This window comes from Bos indicus, chromosome 15 (genome assembly GCF_029378745.1).
Source record: "Bos indicus isolate NIAB-ARS_2022 breed Sahiwal x Tharparkar chromosome 15, NIAB-ARS_B.indTharparkar_mat_pri_1.0, whole genome shotgun sequence".
NCBI lineage: Eukaryota > Metazoa > Chordata > Mammalia > Artiodactyla > Bovidae > Bos > Bos indicus.
In genome coordinates, this window is record NC_091774.1 from 69,999,013 (window position 1) to 70,013,438 (window position 14,426).

Genomic DNA, 14,426 nt, shown 5'->3' on the forward strand with positions numbered 1-14,426 from the left:
GACTGCTGGCATAAGTTTATAATAAGAAGTACTTACACACAGAAGAAAAAGTATAAGTTTGGAAGTTAAATCAATTGATTTCATTTCACAGGTCTGCAATTTTATATCTAGATAACAGTAAGTTCCCTTTTTAGCCTATAAAAGCCTCAGTGTTCTCATCTGCAAACAGGCATTTATTTTGTATTGTTGTCATAAGGTCTTGATATAGTGTATGAAATGTGCTGAAATATAACAGGTCCTTATTAATTGATGAGGGTGATTTTTGCTAGTACTCTGTTGTCTTTGGTAAACCACCTAGCATTGAACTCTATGATGCCCCTTGAAAACAAACTTAAAAAAAAAAAATTAATGAAATCAGTGGAATGTCTAATTTGAAAGAAAAAAAAAAAAACTCCTTTAATATACTTCTACATTTTTCAGAACTGTTTGAATATTGCAGTACTTTAGGGAATATGGTATTTTACACATTGGCTAGTTTCAGGTTACAATGTATCATGTTGGTTAAAGTCTTTATAATCACTTGTGTTTCATTTCCTGCTCTGCCACACACACCTGTTTGACATTGGGTAAGTTAATTAACTTTCTAAGCTTCAGTGAACTCATCTCTACAATAAGAATTAAAAACACCTATATTTTAGGGTTGTTGTGAAGCCCAGAAAGTACATTTTATACAAAGCTCTAGCCTTATGTAAATAAGCTTACACGTGGTTATTCTTCACACTGAACTCGAAGGTAAGTAATATTATTATCCCTTTTGCAGATGAAAATAGGAGGCTCTGAGTGAGAAAGTAATTTGCTCAAGGTCACAAATCTAAGTAATGGAAAGGATTAGATTTGCACTAGAGAATCTGGGTTCTAGAAGACTCTTAACCACTTACTCACACTACCTCTCCATGCTCTCTTTGTAGGAATGTCACGCGAGTGTATGTTCCTCGGTTCTTTGTCTCGTCACAACAAAGATTTGGAGCAATGGACATTAAGCCCTTGGCACATCACAGCTCTCAGGTCTTGGACAAACCGTGTTACAGCTCCATTTTATTTAGAAGATAGCAGGAGAATCCAAGACTCGAAGAGAAGAGAGTGGAGGAGTGCGTGGGGAGGGAGGGAGAGAGAGTGAGAGAGAGAAAGAGAGAGAGAGAGTGCATGCACGCAGGAGAGAGAGTCCGTGAGAAAGCGCTTTGGCTCCTCCTTTTATATGTTTTTTCGTCCACCTGGGCCTGCCCTATGCAAATTGGGCTTAGCCAGGAGTGCTGTTGGTTCTGCCTGAAGTCTTCACTCTGGTCCTCGGACCTTCCTTGTCTTTTAGCCACCGCCATTTTGGACTCCTTTTCCCTATTCTACCTACCTAACAGGAATATGCAATGACATTGAAGCCATTTGAAAAAGGCAGGAGTGGTGTCATTCTTTATATTCTTAGAAACTAGAAAAAAGCCCCACTTGTACTGCATTAGCTGAAGGGATATGACTTAAATTCAGTCTAAGCTTCTCTTAACAAAAGTTGGAAACTCGGAATAATGCAGATTGTTTTTCCCATGGGAAAGTATTTTCAGTTTCATCTTAAAATTCAAAGGAATAATACAATTTACTGTAGTAAGCTGTGACTTTCATTTAACTGCTGGATGTTATCTAATCTATAATGTGAGATATTCATACTGATATGCATAGTATCTGGAGAAATGGGAAGTGGCAGTTTTTAAAGGAAGCTCTAACACATTTACTTTCACAGCATTTGAATCTAAGGCCATATTTTACCGTTTATCAGCTCTGGAATTTTTGTGATTCCCTTCATCCCTTTGATCATCAGTGTCCCCATGGGTAAAATCTGAACAAACACTCCAGAGTCATCAAATGCAATCAATGTATTCTAACAGTTTTCAAAATGTAAACCCTGACTGCTGGCTAGCATGATTAGTAATAAATCATTCCAATTTCAATTTTGAATAAATGGCATATTCACCCTACAAACACCACTTTACTTCTGCATTTTTGAGAGATGATTTTCTTTTTTTTAACCTGTGCAACAGTTCCCAAAAGACACATTTAAGCCATGAAGCTTGAAAGAATAGCTTATTTCTCCCCTGGGAGATATTAATCTCTAATATTTGACACACTGCCATGTCTCTTTAAAGATAATATATGGAACCTAACTTAGCCTTTCTCTAATGACTCATGGTTATGAGAAACAGGAGTGACTGAGGCCTTAATACATGCCATGATCTTGTCAGCAGTGATGAAAGTGAGGAGCCAGCTGCTAGGGTACTAAATGCTCTTTGTGTATAGTCTTTATTTTTTGTTCCTTTGATCAGGATGTCACCCATTTCATCTTCTGGGCCTAGGATCTTTAGTAATCAGTGTAACTTTCTGTCAATTCTTCTAATTCATTCTCTATAGTATTCTGTGGAAGAGAATATTTCAAAAGAAGTTCATTAAGATGATTCTAATAGAATCATAAAATTAAGGTTGGTGTGAGAGGCAAGAGTCTTCTAGAATAAAGCAGGTGGGTTTTGGCCAAAAAAAAAGAAGAAGAAGAAGATTGGATGGTTGGGGAATCTTCACAGACATTGGGTCTCAGTTGGCTGGCTAATTTTGCAGGAAATCTTATCTTCAGATAAGGGCTTCCCAGGCGACACAGAGGTGAAGAATCTGCCAGCAATGTAAGAAATGTGGGTTTGATCCTTGGGTTGGGAAGATCCCCTGGATATGGCAACCACTCCAATATTCTTACCTAGAAAATTCCATGGACAGAGGAGCCTGGTGGGCTACAGTCCATGGGGCCACAAAGAGTTGAACATGACTGAACAACTGGACACAATGCATTCCCAAAATATTAACAGCATCAAATAGCTTGGTGGGGATTAAAAAGGTCTATAGATTACTCCTAGGGAAAGATTATACAATAGTTCAGAAAACTGACAAAACCCTAGGCTTCGTTATGACAACTGCTCAGTTACATTGAGCCAGAAAGAATCCTGACATTCAGGTCACTCAGAGAATACCCTGCTCCAGCTGAAGATTGTTGCTTAAAGAGGAGACTGATTTAGTTTTTGTATCTAGAAACAGACCTGTTAAAAAAGGAGTGGATAACTGATTTGTTTAAATATGTACGCTGCTTGCCTTAAAAACAAATATTTTTAGATACTGCAAACATCATTTTCAACACATTTAGATATTTGGACTTAATATATGCAAACAACTTTCTGAATTCCAAAACAAGGGAAGCAGGGAAACATTTCTTTTAAAAATATATTTGACAAGTTTAGATTCCTGGGAACGAAACCCCTCTTCTGGGCTTTCGGAATTGTCTGCAGCATATGCCTAACTACCCCCTCTCCATACAGGAGGAGGGTTTTGTTTAGCCTTATTTACAACGTGTTCTTACTTCAAAATTACACACTTAACCACAGAAATGATGAGGCACAGTGAACGTCACATCACTTTCATCCCAGAGAGAGAAGGGAATACAGATGTAGATGAGTGCCTATAGTTCAGTTATCAGGTTGAGTTCTGCTACTTTGTTTTTCTATAAATTCTCCAAGTTCTGTTATGCTCCATGCTTCTGTACTAACGGAATATTATAAAGCAAAGTAATTTTTGTTCGTCAGGATTGTTTTAAAGGTACAGTGAATCTTCTTGTGACTAATTTTTACTACAGCAATATCCTGAACTGCAGGAATGATCTGGAAAAGTTTGGGGATAATAAATGGATCAAAAATAAAAGCTTTCTCACTAATGAGAGAAAGGTTCAGTTCTGCTGACCTGAAGTGGCTTTTCTTTTCCTTCAGAAGAAGTGAATTGACTTGCTTTACTTTTCAAGCTGTTATTAATTTTGAAAGATTTTGTAAATGATTATATATATTTTGAGGTCAATATATTCTTAGGTGAGGTCGAGTTACCTAAAATATAATGGAACAAATTATGTCAAATCATTGGTGTCATGAATCATTGAATCTCACAGGTATTAGTCTATTTGTGATTTGTCAATAATGTTGAAATATCTCATTTCTTACATGTTAATCATTCACTTGATAATAAATGGAAGTTTTAATAAAATTTTTGAAAATAGTGAATGGATATAGGTGTTCCTAGATCTGAACCACTCGGCTTCCCAAGTGGTTCAGTGGTAAAGAATCTGCCTGCAATGCAGGAGACTCGGGTTCCATCCCTGGGTCATGAAGATCCCTTGGAGAAGGAAATGGCAACCCACCCCAGCATTCTTGCCTGGAGAATTCTATGGTCAGAGGAGCCTGGCAAGCTACAGTCCACAGGGTCACAAAGAGTCAGACATGACTTAGCAATTGAACAATAACAACAAAATCTGTCCTTACATGACCAGTTTTGATTGGAAAGATCTTTAGCTACACTTGCAGAACATGCTCTTTAGTCATATTATGTCTGCCTTGTTAAACAATTATTTATTCAAGTTAAAGGTGAAGTGAAGAAAGAAAAGAAATATATTGAGTTCCTCATTATTATATATGTTGCCTCTTTCAGAATGTAAGCAAAGTGATATTTATCACATGCTATAACCCTCCTAGACCCACTCCAGTGTTCTTGCCTGGAGAATCCCAGGGACCGGGAAGCCTGGTAGGCTGCCATCTATGGGGTCGCACAGAGTCGGACACGCCTGAAGCGACTAAGCAGCAGCAGCAGCAGCAGCAGCATAACCCTCCTGGAAGTACACAAAGAGAGACCTATGGGAAACATTAAACTGAGGAATACATTCTAAGAATATTTTATTTATTTAGTACATTAGCACTTAATATTAGTTCAGGTTTAATTTTTGTCTTTAAATTTCTGCAAGAAGTTTTAAGTATTTGAATTATCAGAAAAGTAATTTCCAACTAAGATCATGCCATTGTAAAATTAAAGCTACAGAATTTACTGTTTAAAGTTGAGTAATGTATGAAAAGATCCTCCTTACTTTTCCGATATTTACTATAGAAATGCCTGTTAGTGATTTTATAATTGAGTAATTCTTGTGCTGAATCATACAGTTAACCTCTTCCAGATTATTCTTCCCAAAATACAACTACTCTCAAAACAGAATTTCTCTGATCAAATATTTTCAGATTTCCATTTTATATTAAATACTTTAAATTAGCATATTATCCTAGTCTTCAATGATATCTCTATTTATTTTTCTATTCATATTGACCATTACTCCTTTTCATGTACACCAGCTCTTTAGCTAATTCATCTACTTGCCCTTCTGCAAATATACAATTTTTGTGTGTGTGCATTCTGGTAGTGCTACTTGAAGTCTTCATACTCTACATTACATAGATAAGCTCAGCACATATAAATGTAATATATGAATATATAAGAAATGTAGGTTCAATCCCTGGGTCAGGAAAATCCCCTGGAGGAGGGCATGGCAACTCATTCTAGCATTCTTGCTTGGAAGATCCCATGGACAGGAGGAGGCTAGTGGGCTACAGTCCATAGTGTCACACAAAGTCAGACATGACCGAAGGGTCTTGGCACACACACACTCATGCATATATGTGTGTATATATGTGTATGTATACATTTTTGTTGTTGCTTAATCGCCAAGTCATGTCTCACTCATGAGACCACATGGACTGTATAGCCCACCAGGCTCTTCTGTCCATGGAATCTTCCAGGGAAGAATATGGCAGTGGGTTTCCATTTCCTTCTCTAGGGGATCTTCTCCACCGAAAGATCAAACCTCTGTCTCTTGTGTCTGCTGCATTGGCAGGCAGATTCTTTACCACTGTGCCACCTATGAAGCTCGCATATATGTATCAATACTTCTCATCAGATTGTTTTATACAAATGTCCTTAAGTATTTACACATAGCCCAAAATACATTCTTTTACATTTATAAGAAGTTTCAAAGAGCTAACTGAGAAAAATTAAGCTCATGTAAAATTTTATCAAAAGCAAATACCACTTTACTAATAGGCATGATAAGAAAGCAAACGAAGCCCATGCACATATTGAGACAATCAGTAGTAACTAAATACACAAAATGCTAGTGTGCACCAGAAACCAACAGCCCAAACATATCTTTAAAGGCAAACTACCAAGTTCCAGGTGTTCTGAAGTTATGTGAAGTCATTGAGCTCTGGGCGCAACCACTGTTTTCCACCTGTGTCATCACCCTTGGTGGCGTAGAAGAGAGGCCAACAGAGCTTCATATCCTCCATGGTAGGGCCAGCTACTGAGCCACCTCCCAACACCAGACCTCCACACTATGTCCTGTCTGCTATAAATAGAATAAAATATCCCTACCACTTAATTGCAAGACAATTAAGGTATTCTTGGTGTACATACTTATTTAACCCAGTCCTGACTCAATGCTCTAATCCCTCACCTGGACTTTTGTTCCCTCTTTACATCTCTTAGTCTGAGACTCTTCTTCAGCCCCAGAACTGTTCCATGATGCCCTCTAATGTATATGGTCTTCACCAGACTGTCTACCCGTTACAGCTCCTTTCCAAATGTCCTTTCTCATAACAACTCTAAGTGAAACCTGAGGAACATTGCCCCTATACCTCCCTTCAGGGAAGTATATTTCACTCACACCAGACTTTCCAGGTGTGCTAGTGGTAAAGAATCCATCTGCCAGTGCAGGAGATGTAAGAAACTTGGGTTTGATCCCTGGGTCAGGAAGATTCCCTGGAGGAGGGGATGGCAACCCACTCCAGTACTCTTTCCTGGAGAATCCCATGGACAGAGGAGCCAGATAGCTTACAGTCCATGGGGGTGACGAAGAATCAGACAGGACTGCAACACCTTTGCATGCAGGCAGCACGCAGCACACTATGACGTAGCATCATAGACTAGCTGGCATAACAATAGACATTCACTTCTCACAGCTTTGGGGTCTGGGAAGCTTGGTGACAACAGATTTGGTTCTTAGTGGGGACCTTCTGCTTTGCTTTCAGATGGCCACCATCTCACTGTGTGCTCATATGATCTCTTATTTGGGCACTCAAGGCAAGACAGGGCTCCATTGTCTCCTTCCCTTCTATAATTTATAAAGGCACTAAGGCTATCATGATCTTATCCAATCATAATTAACTTCCAAAGGCCTCCACTCTCCAGATACCATCTCAGTGGCAGTTAGGACTTCAACAAATGAATTTTGGGGAAGAGACAAACATTAAATCCATAACACCCCCTTAAATCACAATTTTTTTTTGAAAATCGTGGACTTCACTGGTGGCTCAGAGGGTAAAGAACATGCTTGCAATGCAGGAGACCTGGGGTTCAGTCCCTGGCTGAGAAGGAGTCCCTGGTGGACAACAGTCCATGAGGTTGCAAAAAGACAGATATAACTGAGCAACTAATACACTTGAAACTCATGTTATCAGAATACACTCCATTATATTTCTAAATTTTGTCATCAATATAAAACATTCACTTACATTTTAAAACTCATCTATTTTCTCTTTACTGCTTATGCTGCTGCTCCTGCTAAGTCGCTTCAGTCGTGTCCGACTCTGTGCGACCCCATAGACAGCAGCCCACTAGGCTCCCCCATCCCTGGGATTCTCCAGGCAAGAACACTGGAGTGGGAGGTGTTTCTTATTAGGTAGTCTTCAACATCAGGTTGGTTAAAGGTACATGCCACTGGGAACGGTGCATCCTTGGTGTCCTCATTTGAAATAAGTTTTTGCTCCGTGCCATGTATCCATCTCATTTCATAGTCATTTCCTAGACTTCTTTTTTTTTTCCACTACCAATACATATATGGCATTCAGAATATTTATTTAAAAGAGACTTCTACTATCACTTTCTAACATTTCAATTCATTTTGCACACATTTCAAAAATTCTTTGATTTCCTTGCATCATAACCCAGGGACTTTACTGGCTTTTAAAAAATATTCTACTACTGTCCACAGGTCTGTATACAGCTTTATTTTTATTCTTGCACAAGCTTATATTCCTTGGTCCTTATGACTAAGAATTTCTTGCTTAGTACGCTCAAATAAATAACTCACTTTCCTTCTGTGTTTCTCAATTGGCAAAACCTCAACTATAATTACTTTCAAAACTATACCTAATTTACAGAAACAAGCAAAGATGCTGACTTGCCTGCCTTTAAATTTATGACTACAAATTTGGCATACATGATTGTATGTCTATTGATAACACTTATTTTCATTGGCAGTTCACTTCTCCAGTATCAAAGACAATAATTCTACACTTTCTCCTTAAGGAGAAATCCTCAGATTGACTCCTAGAATTACTTGTAACTGTGCAAGAATCACTGCAGATGGTGACTGCAGCCATGAAATTAAAAGACACTTGCTCCTTGGAAGAAAAGTTATGACCAACCTAGATAGCATATTCAAAAGCAGAGGCATTACTTTGCCAACAAAGGTCCGTCTAGTCAACGCTATGGTTTTTCCAGTGGTCATGTATGGATGTGAGAGTTGGATTGTGACGAAAGCTGAGCGCCGAAGAATTGGTGTTTTTCAATTGTGGTGTTGGAGAAGACTCTTGAGAGTCCCTTAGATTGCAAGGAGATCCAACTAGTCCATTCTGAAGGAGATCAGCCCTGGGATTTCTTTGGAAGGAATGATGCTGAAGCTGAAACTCCAGTACTTTGGCCACCTCATGTTTAGAGTTGACTCATTGGAAAAGACTCTGACGCTGGGAGGGATTGGGGGCAGGAGCAAAAGGGAACGACAGAGGATGAGATGGCTGGATGGCATCACTGACTCAATGGACGTGAGTCTGGGTGAACTCCGGGAGTTGGTGATGGACAGGGAGGCCTGGCGTGCTGTGATTCATGGGGTCGCAAAGAGTTGGACACGACTGAGCGACTGAACTGAACTGAACTGTGCAACAATATTTTCTCCATGTGTTTTGGCATTGTCATTTCTTCTTACTCTGTGTTTCTGAAGATTGTATTGCATATGATTTTTATATTCTGAGACTAAACGTTTGTATCTCATTGTAGCATCTTTCACATGCTATTCTCTCTTTCTCTCACCACATTGAATGTGAAGCAGGAGAGACAGTAAAATTACTTGTTTAGAACATCATATTGATCCAATTCCACTCTTTCTGGATTAAACATTTTATGTATTTTATATATTCTGAATATATATATATATATATACACACACACTATTATTTATAATTTCATTCTCTTCTTTTTCTTGTTGACATTTTCACTGACTAGCAGACTTTATATTTCATTTAGATCTCTCTTGTTATACATATATTTCTTCCTACTTCAAATATATATACCTTGATCATGGGGTTTTTGTCTATTTTGTTCATTGAGGTACTCCTAGTATCTAGAATGGTGCCTCACCACTCATTTTGAGGACTGAAGGAAAAGCTCTTTTTGTTCTAATATTTGATGCAGTCATGTAAGGATGCGATGCTTGGAGCTGTCTCAGGCATCTCTACCCTATGGAGATAGAGCTGATATTTTATGAATAGCAGGCGGAGTGGAATGTTATAAAAAGCCTGCTCGAGATTGCTGAGCAATTTAACAAATCCTTGCATCACCTACCTTCAGCTGCCTTCTTGTTATATGGGATTTATTAATGTGTTATTTTTATACCACCTTTACTTGTCTTTTGTTTTTGAAAACAAATCATGCCATAACTACCATGACTACAATGGGCACAACTGAACAGAGCCTTAGTGATAAGGAAGACAGGTTAAAAGATAATACCCAGACTGAAACAAAGATTGTTTTGCTTGACTCACCACTATAAATATAACAACTAGTATAATTTTTTAACATGGTAGGCATACTACTACCTTTAATACTACTAGTACTTATTACTAGTACTTACTGTTAATGCTTGTACTGCTACTACTATTATTTATACCATTGAACTTATCAGTTAATAATTATTGGACACTCACAACGAATTCAGCATGATTATTAAACCTTTAATGTTTTAATATATTTGATTTATACTGCAGTCTTATTAAGAGAAAACTAAAACAACCTCCAATTTGTAGATGAGAAACTAAAGCACAAAAGATTAAGTTGTTTCAGGTCATATATTTAGTGAATAGTCAATATCAACCCTCAGTGTCTTTAGAATGTGTGCGTTAGTCACTCAATTGTGTCTGACTCTGCAACCTTATGGACTGTAGCCAGCCAGGCTCCTCTGTCCATGGATTATCCGGGCAAGAGACTGGAGTGTAGCCATTCCCTTCTCTAGGTGGTCTTCCCAACCCAAGTATCAAACCCATGTCTCCTGCATTGCAGGCAGATTCTTTACCATCCTTGAGTATACAGTTTCTTAAAAAAGATAAGTTTTGATAGGGTGATGAAAGAAAGCAAAAATATTTGGCAGATGAGAAATTGGGAATGTGAGGGATGCTGATGCAGACCATTCCTTGCAGCCTCAGTACTTTCTGACTTATCGTATCAAAGTTTTGCTTCATTTTTCTCTATCTAGGAGGAAGTGTTCCTATGAAAGTAAAATCTTGGCCACATTTACTGCATGTTAGTTTAGGATGGGGAAAGGGAAATGGCATTGATCTGTATTTCTCATTTTGCCATCTATAATATTATTTAACAAGTTCTAATTCCTACAAATGTAATAATAAACTGATACCAATTTTTACTGTGGATTTTTGTACTAGGCATAGGCTCACTTTTCCATGACTTGTTAGAATATTAGCGAACTAATATTACTTTGGCCACCTCATGCGAAGAGTTGACTCATTGGAAAAGACACTGATGCTGGGAAGGGTTGGGGGCAGGAGGAGAAGGGGACGGCAGAGGATGAGATGGCTGGATGGCATCACTGACTTGATGGACGTGAGTCTGGGTGAACTCCAGGAGTTGGTGATGAACAGGGAGGCCTGGCATGCTGCGATTCATGGGGTCGCAAAGAGTTGGACACGACTGAACGACTGAACTGAACTGAACTGAACTGAATGCAGGAGACATGGAGTTCCTGCATTGGACACAATTTAGTGGCCTAATAGCAACAACACTGATGCAGTATGTAAAATGCAAAACACTAGATTTCTTTAAAAATGAGTAGAGTTCTTTTGAAAACATGTGGACTGTAAATATGCTGAGATAAGTAGTGACAGTATCTTCTAGTTTCTTAGCATACTTGGCTTTCAGTTTACAGTTCTGAAAATTAAAAAGCCCTGACAAAAGAAATAATGTTTATTTCTACATTTTATGCTCTGAAAATGTTAGTATTTGGAATATTTCATCACAGTGTTTAAAATTGGGAACTAATTAAAAAACACAGAGAGCTACTACAAGTAACAAACTATGTAACTAATGTTTGGGATTGTGGGGGGAATACAGAGGCTTAAAACTTCCAGGTCTCATTCAAAGAATCATATTTTATTTCCCTTGGAGCCTTAATATATACCTTGTATTTTTGTTGACTTTCCTAAAAGTATCTACTCACTTTCAATTTTTTAACAAAGTACCCAATAAGAACCATTAATCTAAGAAAGAATATTGACACTCTCAAAAAATGCTTGTGAAAGGTTTTTTTTACTTCTATCAGTTATATTCATTGCATATTCTTATGTCATTTAAAATATATTTTATTTTACTTTAAAATATATTTCATTAAAAAGTTAAATTGGAAATATATAATCAAATGATTAAGAGTCACTATATTATATACCTAAATAAAAATAAAATACAAATAGGCAAAATGCAATTATAAGAACAGAAATTTAAGAAAAATAAATAAATTTAAGAAAAAAATTTAAGAGAAATTTAAGAAAAAATGAGTGAGATCATTTTACTCTTTTTATAGTTATCTGGATTTTAAATATGCAGGGATATTTAAACATGACAAATGATTAAAATCTTATTTAAAACTATTCATAGCATTCTAATTACTTTTTTAAATCATTTCATGTGTTAGTTAATCATAATCATCATTAATATTTTCTATGCTTCTTTACCTCCTAAGGTCAAAAATAGAGATGAAAGACAGTTCAGTTGTGCTTTGTTTCTTCTAAATTCAAAAAAATTATGTTCTTATTGGAGTACATAGTTGATTTATAATATTAGTTTCTGCTATGTAGCAAAGTGAATCAGTTATTCATATATTGATTCATATCAGTTATTCATATCTCCACTCTTTTATTTTTTTTAATTTTATTTTATTTTTAAACTTTACATAATTGTATTAGTTTTGCCAAATATCAAAATGAATCTGCCATGTAAAATATCATATATGAAATGAGTTGCCAGTCCACTCTTTTTTAGATTCTTTTCCCACATAGATCATTCTTGGATATTGAGAAAGGTTCCCTGTGCTATACAGTAGGTCCTTATTATTTATCAATTTTATATATGCTAGTGTATATATGTCAGTCCCAACCCTGCAATTTTGTTTAATACTCAGAATCAGCAAATTAAACTCATGAAAATATCCATTTTTCCAAGTTAAAGTGAAAGTCACTCAGTCATGTTGGACTCTTTGTGACCCCATGGATTCTATAGTCCATCGAATTCCCCAGGCCAGAATACTGGAACAGGTAGTCTTTCCCTTCTCCAGGGTATCTTCCCAACCCAGGGATCGAACCCAGGTCTCCCACATCGCAGATGGATTCTTTATCAGCTGAGCCACAAGGGAAGCCCAAGAATATTGGAGTGGGTAGCCTACGCCTTCTCCAACGGATCTTCCTGATCCAGGAATCGAACCAGGGTCTCCTGAATTGCAGGCTTATTCTTTCCCATCTGAGCTATCAGGGAAGCCCCACGTTTCTAAGAATCTCCTCAAAAAGCTTGTTCCTTAGTTTAGAAAATATTTGTGAGAGTCCATTATATGTCACTAAAGTTTTTGACTTGAACTCTAGCAGTAAATAATATAGGGAAAGCCCTGCTCTCATAGAGCTTATGGCCACTCAAGGCAAAATAGACATAAAGAATTGTTATGAAGACTTTAACAAGGATAATGTGAGAGAATGTGAATTGGGTCAGGGGCTAATTTAAATGGAATGGTCAGGGAAGCCTTTCTTAAATGGTGAGCTATGAGTAGAGACCAGACTGGCAAGAAGCCAAGCATGAGAGTATGTGGTGGCAAGGCACCTCAATCTGGGGGCACTCAAAGGAATTTGCATGTTCAAGTAACAGAAAGAAAGCCCCAGTGGCTGTAGCACAGAGAGCGTGGAAAATGTATGGAAATACATTTGCAAATAGCACAGCTATACAGAAAATGGATTATACAAGAACAAGAAAGGCAGCAGTCAGACGATTTAGGGAGCTCTTGGCATAGTCCAGGTGAAAAATGATGACACATGGACTAGGCAGTAATGGTAGAGATAGAGCAGAGCAGTTGATATACAGAGCAGATTCATTTGTTGACTTTTAAGTCTTTAATTAAATTGAACCTCTGCAAGTATTTGCTATTGATATTACATTTTTAGATTCTAGTGTATCCCTTCATTTGGTTTTGCTTTCTAATTAATACAGCTTATTTGTTTTTCATTTAATCATTGGCAATATTTACAGGTTGGGAAAAAACATATCTGGAAATTAATAAAACAGTAAGCTGAGACTATTGTTGCTTTAACTTGTAAGCATGACAATAGAAGAGGAAGAATGCAATTTAAAAAAAATACAATTATCTTTCATATAAATTAAATATGGTGAGTTTGGCAGCTCAATAAGTTCTTTTGACAAACTGACTGTAATTTGACATATAAGCTAAGAAAGTTATTTGTGATTTTTTAGTTTTTTCCTTGAACAAAGATTTCCAAATGCTTCTTTTAAAACTCTAACAGGAGATAGTTTTAGTAGAACACATTTTATATGTCAGTATTATTATACATAATTCTACTTTTCTATAATGTACACCAATGGTCCCTTTTTAACTTTTAATATTAAAAGATGGAAATTCACATTATGTATGAAAGAAAAATGGTCTATGCAGGTACAATATATACTTTCATGCAGAAGACCAAAAGTCTTGTATTTAGAGTGCTAAAATCAGCTTCAAGTCTTTACTTTAGCTCCTTTCTTTGAGGCAGAATTTTCTTCAAGTCATTCTAAATAGTTTGCTACTTTAGTTCAAGTTCTATAATGTTTATAATAATAGTCATGTACAAAATAAAAGAATACTAAGAAACAGTGTCAAACTTTATTTTTTTGGGCTCCAAAATCACTGCAGATGGTGACTGCAGCCATGAAATTAAAAGATGCTTACTCCTTGGAAGGAAAGTTATGACCAACCTAGATAGCATATTCAAAAGCAGAGACATTACTTTGCCAACAAAGGTCCATCTAGTCAAGGCTATAATTTTTCCTGTGGTCATGTATGGATGTGAGAGTTGGACTGTGAAGAAGGCTGAGTGCTGAAGAATTGATGCTTTTGAACTGTGGTGTTGGAGAAGACTCTTGAGAGTCCCTTGGACTGCAGGGAGATCCAACTAGTCCATTCTGAAGGAGATCAGCCCTGAGATTTTTTTGGAGGGAATGATGCTGAA